The sequence below is a fragment of the Phyllopteryx taeniolatus genome, chromosome 10 (genome assembly GCF_024500385.1).
Source record: "Phyllopteryx taeniolatus isolate TA_2022b chromosome 10, UOR_Ptae_1.2, whole genome shotgun sequence".
Lineage (NCBI taxonomy): Eukaryota > Metazoa > Chordata > Actinopteri > Syngnathiformes > Syngnathidae > Phyllopteryx > Phyllopteryx taeniolatus.
The window spans coordinates 21,231,830-21,241,193 of record NC_084511.1 but is presented as its reverse complement, the minus strand read 5'-3'; positions in this window follow the sequence as shown (position 1 = coordinate 21,241,193).

The window sequence follows — 9,364 nt, the reverse complement described above, 5'->3', positions numbered from 1 at the left end:
GCCCTGCCTCATTCCATGACATCTGGATTTTGGGCTTTTTTACTATCGCTTCTCTTCTCTCCTCCCTCGGTCCTCTCCTGCCAGAAGTGTTCTACCTGCGGCACTTCATTCCAATCCATGGACTCCCTCGCTGTTTATACTAACATCGTATAGCATCATATGTCGGCTGTGGGTTGTGGAGCCCTTTGAGACTCGTTTGTGATTAAGGGCCATATAAATAAACTTGACTGTTAATTTTGAGGTATTCATTCAGCAATGTTTACTATTGTGGTTGTAGTTTAGAGTGGTGTGTACTGTAAATACACTGCATTATACTGAAATGTGTTACTAGCGTTCCAGTCAACTCTGCATTAATATATAACTCAGCTCTGCTACTGCATAATCAGAGGCGAATACTTGGCTTTGGCTTATTGCTTCTCTCATAAAAACCTAAAGGCATGGCTTCCTCCATAGCAGGGCTGGCTGCTGGCATCCAGTACTGTAAATGCGGCACAAATCATAGTGTTTGATCTTGTTAGTACCATTTGGAAACACTTAAGCTGCTGACCTGTTCATTTATTGCCCGAGTCAAGCTCCAAACAAATCTATCTGAATAGGCCTTTTGTACCCAACTACGTATTTCACTTTGGGGGTGGGGTGGGGGGCGTGGGCAGAGGGGGACCACCAAGGCCATCACCACGCACATTTAAAGCTCTCATAAATTCATTAGGAAGGCTGTTTAGGAAGGCTCTTGATTCACTTTAGGGGCGAGCTGTACCGTGAACAACTGTTGTAAAAATGATACAGTTGTGTTTATTAAATGCGATCACTAAGTTTAATTTAGGTAGAAAACAAGTACAAAAAAATCTTAATACGTGTCAATATACAGTTGATATTGAAAATGCAATGATTTACATACACATTGCACTTTATCACAACGCAAGCTCTTGTTCACTTACCTATACAAACTAATAGGATGAATAGACCAAAGGACATTCTTGAGAAATGACATGCTTCATTAGATACAGTATATGCCAGATTTCTTGTATGATTTCATTTATAAATCTTTTAAACCTCAGGTCTCTTAAACAGAGGACAACTGTACATCACTCAACACTATCTGTCTGCACCTGTCTTGTATCCACACACACATGCACACAAACACACACGCACACACATGCCTGTCAGTCATCAACTCATCATAATGATGACTATGGATGCTCCCAATGTCTAAGCTCTGTACAAGACCTGGATTTCTTGTGCCAACTCATTTTGTCCAACACATACAAATGTAAACTTAATAATACATGTGCAGAAGACAAAGAGTAGTTAGTAGGTGTGGTGTCACAAGTGTGAAAAAGTACAAGTGAGTATAAGAATGTTGCAGATGCGCTGGAAAAAAAAAATCCCTGTAGTCAAAAGGAGGTGTTCAAACACAATCTTTTAAAGATTCCCTGCATTGTAGTTTGGTTTTGTTTAGGTTCTGTATTTGGATATGAGAGGGCAGTCGCAGATCTATTTTAGTGGGATCCAGGATCCCTGGCCACCCCAAAATCCATCCATCCATCCATCCATCCATCCATTCATTTTCTTCTGCTTATCTGGGGTCAGGATGTCCAGACTTCCCTCTTTCCAGGCACTTCGTCCAGCTGTTCTGGGGGGTTCCCAAGCCATTCCCAGGCCAGCCGTGAGACATAGTCTTTCCAGCATGTCCTGAGTCATTGCCGGGGCCTCCTGCTGGTGGATCATGGCCAGAACACCTCACCAGGGAGGCTTCCAAGAGCGTCCTAACCTGAGCCACCTCATCTGGCTCCTCTTGATGCAGTGGAGCAGCGGCTCTACTCTGAGCCACTCCTGGATGACCGAGCCTTTCACCCGCTTGTATCCGCGATCTCGTTCTTTACATCACGACCCACACCACCTCATAACTATAGGTGAGGGTACGAAGGGTAGGCGCTCATTTTTATGCAAGCGCAAGGCTCGCTGTGCATGTTTGCTAAATTGGCAGACTGGTCTGCAGCAAGCTGGGCGTACCAGTGCAACGAGGGTGTGTCCTTTGACATCCGGTGGGCGCAATGACAACTTGGCAGAAAGTCAGTCTAAACTTAAGCATGCTCAGACCACGTCTAACATTTGGCACAGCTAGTCTAACGCATGTCGGCATGGTAGCCGACTGGTTAGAGCGTCTGCCTCACAGTTCTGAGGACCGGGGTTCAATCCCCGGCACCGCCTGTGTGGAGTTTGCATGTTCTCCCCGTGCTTGCATGGGTTTTCTCTGGGCACTCCTCCCACATCCCAAAAACATGCATGGTAGGTTGATTAGAGACTCTAAATTGCCCTTAGGTGGGAATGTGTGCGTGAGTGGTTGTTTGTTTATATGTGCCCTCCGATTGGCTGGCGACCAGTTCAGGGTATACCCCGCCTCTTGCCCGCAGACAGCTGGGATAGGCTTCAGCACACCCATGACCCTAGTGAGGAGAAGCGGCTCACAAAATGAATGGATGGATGGATGGATAGTGTAACACAATTTTGGTGAATTTGACTGAGGCAAAGGCAGACAGATACGTGAGTCCCGCGGAACAGAACGTGGTGGATGTCAGACATATTCCATTCATTTATTTATATAATTCTATTGTACAGCAATTGAGTAACTGTGTTCCAGTGTACTGTTTATACATGTGCCAGCCTGTGGGACATTTGAAGTGATAAAAAAGATTCTGCATCCTGTTTTGACAAGTGTTCTCCACGGCTGTTATTTGAGCACTTGTGTGCATTCTGAAGCAGTATGTGCCTAAACATGGCATCTTATCCCACACCATCCATCTCCAAATATGTTTGTTTCTATAATGTACTGTATAGCAATATCATATGTTTGTTGTGACCATGATCACTGGAAGTTCAATGTACAGTCATGTTATTCTGTTTTAACCGGTTTATCTATGGGGACCTCCACCCGAGCCACGATTTTCTGTCTCTTGAGCGCTCACTTGAAAGTCCATGATTCTACCCTGCATTTTTGGTCGCTGGTTCAGCATCAGAATCATCATTGTTCAACATATATGTTGTATACTGTACTGGTTTAATGCAAAAATACTGTTACACACCAATGTATGAAATTAAATAAACAACGTAAGTTATTTAGTTTGGAGAGGGGAAAAAAAGAATGTTGTTAAGTAAAGTTTTATACAGTAGTAGTAATAAATAATGTACAGTAAATGTAGTAATAGTGCAAATCATAATGTTACATTATTCAAGTAAATACAGTACATTGTATTTTTTTTGCCAAAATCATGTTTTTACAGTGTCTTATAAACGACAATTACACAATTAGGGTTATGGCATGTAAATTGGCAAATTGTAACTTCCATCCCCAAAGGTTTTATCTTTAAAGGGGGTTTTGCATTTTTGAAAAGTGTGTCACATACTCATGGGCACACTCATCGTGGGCAAACCCCCGTGGACTAATTTTGGACCTTGTTAAAAAAAGCACCTTAATTGTAATGGAGTGTTACTATAACACTAAGGGCTCTATTTTTGTAAAAGGCTTAAATCTTGCATGGCGGGTGTCGCAACTGTGCGCCAGAGGCGGGTTAGACCGGTGTTGGTAATTTTGTAGACAACCGCAGCCTGGCATATCTGAGAATGGACAGGCTGTGCCACGGTGGGAGTTTATACAGCCAACTTCATTTGCCACCAATCAAATGTGGTGCAATGACAGGAGATCTCTGCAAAAGAGGAGGATGCATGCTTTCGCCTTTCCTTGCTCACTTCCCCCCTCTGTCTCCTGTTCAGTTTTACAAGATTTCCTCTTAGTTTAGTTGGAGAGTGCAGCTCATTAACAGTTGGCTCTGCTGTGATTTGTTTGGCTGTCAGGCCTGCTGAGCTGGCACTTTCCAAAATCATTACCAAAAGTTATGTTTTGTGATATATCAGCCCTTTTGGAGCATAGATTTGAGAGACTTGAGGGGAACTGACCCTCAAGCTTACATGAGGAAATAAACCTGAAATGATAATGGTGATTTGTTGTGCCTCTCTATGTTTAAACTGCAGATCCAAGGGCCCAATTCCAAATTAATGTGTGTATCTGATTTATTTATATCTATTTACATGCAGGCGGCACGGTGGCCGACTGGTTAGAGCGTCAGCCTCACAGTTCTGAGGTGTGGGGTTCAATCCCCGTCCCCGCCTGTGTGGAGTTTGCATGTTCTCCCCGTGCCTGCGTGGGTTTTCTCCGGGCACTCCGGTTTCCTCCCACATCCCAAAAACATGCATTAATTGGAGACTCTAAATTACTCTAAATTTATACCATATTTAATGGTCTATGCTTTTGCTGTAATTTTATATTGATAGCTTATATCTGAAGCTACAGTATCTGATTCCATGCTTTTTTTCATTTATGTTGCCCTGATGCATTTCCTAATTGTGGCTCTTGTGAGCAAAAAATTGGAATTGTGACACTTGAACCATGCTGTGTAAATCCAGCCTTAGATGCAAAAGCAAATACTGATATGCATACAAATACTCACTATGCTCTGTATACAGCTTGTTGACAATATTACAGTTCTTCTGGAAACCAAGGTAGAAAATAATGAACCGCGCCCCACCCCCTTCAAAAACCTTACCATATATCTTTTTGTCAGGGTATATGGCAAATAAGAGTCACTCTTTCTGAACATAACATGCCAGTGATTTTTCTGGATGTAAGATAAGCAGACCCAAATAAAGCTAAGAATGCAGATGGCCAAGAAAATTGTTACAAAGTCCAACAATCTTGTGTAGTTTTTAATCATGTGGCCTGGGCATATCTAATGTGGTTGTCATTGATACGAAATTGATAAGCTTACTGGAGGTAAAGTGAGTGAAACATTCCTCAACCGATTGCAGCAATACATCTCAACCATTTTCTTTAACACGTATTTTTCCTTGATTAAATACCCCCCTAGTAGCGTAGTAGCCCCCTGTGTCAGGTGTTAACTGTTGATACAGCCCAATAACTCGGCAACTGGGCGCATTCATCTTCCACTACAAGTATCAGCTTTGGACAGCCTGGGCAAAGTTCTACACACTCGGTTGCCCAGCAGGCATTCAATCCCACCTGTGCAAAGTCTGGGTGTCAAATTGGGATTAAAGCAACAAACATATCTGATGGATACAGAAGGTGAACGTAATACTTCCTGTGGTGATGTTTGTTCTGCAAGGTAGTTCACATTGATCTTTCCTGTGTGGCACTCATTATGAATTGTGCTGTGATTGAACACGTGTCAAGCTGCAGGTGATTTCATGGGTGAGGAGAACTCCATGGAGAATTCAGGCTATTGAGCTGCTCATCAAATAAAGCCATTGGAACATTCTGGACTTTGCTGTTTGGACTGCAGCCTGTTTGACCCATGAGAGACTTGTGGAATATTTCCATTTGGGGAAATAGCATTGATTATTGTACTGGTATACTACTTTTGTACGCAACATACTTCTCCGTCTTGGAACCGTATCTGTTTCCCGGAATTTGTTAGTTTTTGGGTTTGTTGGTTAGCAGACTACTTCCTTGTTCATTGAGGATGATTAACAAAATAATTCAGAAAATGTTTCTGAACAGTTGATGGATGGTTCCATTATTTCCATAGTGATTGAACTGGTAAAAATGAACGCCTGTACCTTTAACACAAAAATATCTGGGGCCTTTCCTTGGCTCATGTACCATCTATTTACAAAGTAATTTTGAGAAAATTAGTTGGGTTTTTTTACCGCATAATCCTGCTGACTATGTATTTAATGGCCATTAAGGTAATAAAGGTTGTGTTGGCCTTATTTGTACACAATAATAAAATGGGTACATAAGATCTGAAATATAAATGAAAGAATGAACTCGATTTGACATGTTCCACAGTGCTGTTTTATGCATTAGGTAAGTCTTCTATATGTCAATGCATTGCTAGCTGTTATATCAAGACTTCGCTGTTGAATTTGTTTTAAAAGATTAGCTTAACCAAAGTGACAGCAACCCCCAAAAAGATGATCTGATGAAATAAAATGCACTTGATGACATTTTTGTTCATTCTGATTTCCTTAACTTGTCAACATTCTCCAATTGGTGCACCAACTGTATCCGTTGAAACACCAAGGATACGTTAAGCATCCATTTACGAGTAGCACTACAATTTAGCCACAGCCAAACATTCATGAAGGAGGGAGAGAAACATCTATGCAGAAATTCCAACAAGTCAACACATTCTGTAAAGTGAAGGTGCAATGGTGCCAGCCAGCCACTCACACGATCACATGTATTGTGTTGGAAGGTTGCAGCTTCAACTGTATAAAAGGAAGTAGACTTTATTCTTCCACAGCCAATCAAAACTGTTGCAAGGAAGAACCATTTAACCAAATTCCATGTCAATTTTGATGTATTTCTTTTTTAGATGTCCAACTACAGAACATTACAGATTGTTAGGACGGGAGCTACTTAATGTAGTGTTCAACAATGAGTGAGCAGCGGTGCAAGCTGACAGGGCCAATAAGATGCACCGATGCTCTTGTGAGAAACCTCAGGCTCTGCTCCTTATACAGACACTTTACAGACCGAGGACACTACTTCAATGAAATGACATTCCCTACGAGTTTGCCAAACATCATCCCAATAAGCAGGAGTTTCCAACCAGGCGTTGGAGTAAGACACGAATGCCCATTGTGAAAATTAAAACAAGCCTGTTTCCACCACTTATGGCACAAGAATATCTGGCTAGTAGGAGAAAGAGTGACCTGCAGGAGGGGCCTGAGCGGTTTAAAAATGTTGTCGAGGTACAGGACGTGGGAAAGGTTGGGAACCACTGCAATTTTGTATTAGTAGAATGCACTGGACAGATATGTCAGATCACTTGAGGTCTCACCTAGCAAGCTAGAGGACCTGAGGATGCAATAACAAACCTTCAACAAACAAGGTGCAACAAACCTATTGCAAGATTAGTCATTCGAACTGCTCTAAGGGCTAGAGGACTCTGCCTCTTTTGCACAATTGTCAAAAAAAATAAAAAAAAAAATACCGGCATTACCAGATAACTATTAACCATTTATTGCTCAGTTTCTTTTGTCAATGTCTTTATGTCTCAAAAGTGTTCTCTGTCAATTGACTGTCTGTTGTCGTACTAGAGCGGCCGGAGACAAATTCCTTGTATGTTTTTTGGACATACTTGGCAAATAAAGATGATTCTGATTCTGATTCTTCAGATGTCCTGTGGAGTTTATTCTTCAGCTGGTGTTGAGCTCCTTACTCCTTCATCAAAATACTTTTTCGATGATGACATGTTGTAAAAAAAGACGTGAATACAGAGAGGTACAGTTAACCGTAGCTGACAGATTCTACTTAAGTGGTTTCTTGATTGAACAGGTCGGGAGGTAATCAGGCTTGGGTGTGGTCAGTGAAAATTAACCAAAAAATGGGATTAGAGATTTAACAAAGGGGAGTATTACTTTTTCACACAGGGCCAGGTAGCTTTGAATTGTTTTTTCCCTTAATAAATAAAATGACCATTTAAAAATTTATGTTTACTTGGGTTCTCTTTGTCTGATGTTTGATGATGTACCAAATTGGGGGAACTATGCAAGAATGAGATTTTGAAAAGGTGGCCAATACTTTTTCACAGGTTTAGGTTAAATTATAGGTTTCTTGTGGTGCTTCCATCAATCACAGTAAACCTTACAGAAACCTTCACTCGAGGATTTCATTGTTTCCTTCTCACAATGACACACACGCAGTCACCTATGACTTGTGGCAGAAATAACCTTGTCTATGTCGCTGTGGTTGTAGACCTCACGGGCACGTCTTTCCATTTTATATTCATTAAAGTCACACAATGTGCAGAAAATGGTGAAAAGAAAGTGGAAGGTAAAAGTGACTGAAATACAGAAATGAAGGCTTACCAAACATTATCTTGACACATATGTTACATAACATGTTTTTTTGCTTTCTCCAAAAAAATCCATAAAATGGGGTACACTGGCTACTATTCTCACCTTTGTTTCATTGCCTTGTGTAGAGAACCTGGTTTCACTATTTTAATGATCTGGAAAGAATATGGCAAGTGTTCAAAAATAAACACAGACACAAACTTGGCTCTGTACTAGAATGGTTTTGGATGCATGCTGATTTTTTTTCTCTCATACAGAACTTGCAGAGACGTGCTGTCATATGCAAGTGATTTATACAGTAATCCTTTTATAATCCCAACAAGAAAAGAGTCCATGACTGGCGCTTTTATTTTGTCAAAGGCAAAATATTTTTGTAACTGTCAAGTGCAAACATGTGATTCAGAATTCATGTTATTTTACTGTAGTTAAGTTACTGTAAAAAGGGGCTTGGTAAATGCTTGCAATATATTCTCAACGTTATTATTTATTACATATGATGATGTGGACACTTCTGTCTGTCATTGTGCATGTGAAAGGGTGTCAATTCACTTGCATGTGTCACTTGCAATATTTTGAGGGCTTACGTACTGTGAGACTTTGCTTGATTAATGAATGTTGTGAAAGCAAAGCATTCATGAATAAAATTATTGCATTACAGTGGTTCCTTGAGATCTGATTTTAAGTTGTTCCTTGACCTCGCTCGTAACACAAAACAGTTATATCTGAAATCATCTTTCCCCATTGGAATTTTTATGGAAATGCCGTTAATCTGTTTTAGCCTCCCAAAAAACAAAAAAACAAACAAAAAAAACCATTGTAACTTATTTTTAATGAAAAAAAATGCCAAATTATGTTTTATAAAAACATACAGTAATGACATAATTCAATTGACTTAAAAAGAAAAAAAAAATGTTGTCACACTTTCCCATTCCCTGCCATTCCATGCTATTTATTCTGGTATGCACATCCTTGGCCACCCGGTGGCAGTATGAGACAGACATACGGATATGCATGGCAACAGAAGATTTCACACCTTCAGCAGTAATAGCAGTTGTTCTTCACAGAGGATAAACAATATACGATTTTGAGCACTCATATTTTCTGCCTACATATGTTTTTCGCCCGGTTTGTGTTCAATTATCAGTTGCTTTAAGGGTTTTAGATGCGTTTCCCATTATGTTTCAGCATTAGCATTAAGCTAGCAGACTAAAGGCCAACCTACAGCATATGGTTATTTTAAATACATAGAGTGTAATTCTTTTTTTTTTTAGTTCGACAATAAGCTTCAACTGAGAGTAGCAATAAACAGTTTGAAGCCTCTTTTTTTGAGGAATATTTCCTAATTCTATCTCACAATCTGCTACCAGTCACTACCACCATCCAGCGCTCATATCTCAAGCAAATCAAAGCAAAACTACGTCCAAATGACGGCTCATATCTCAAGGTACCACTGTATTCATAAATAATAATGTGTTTTTCAACATTT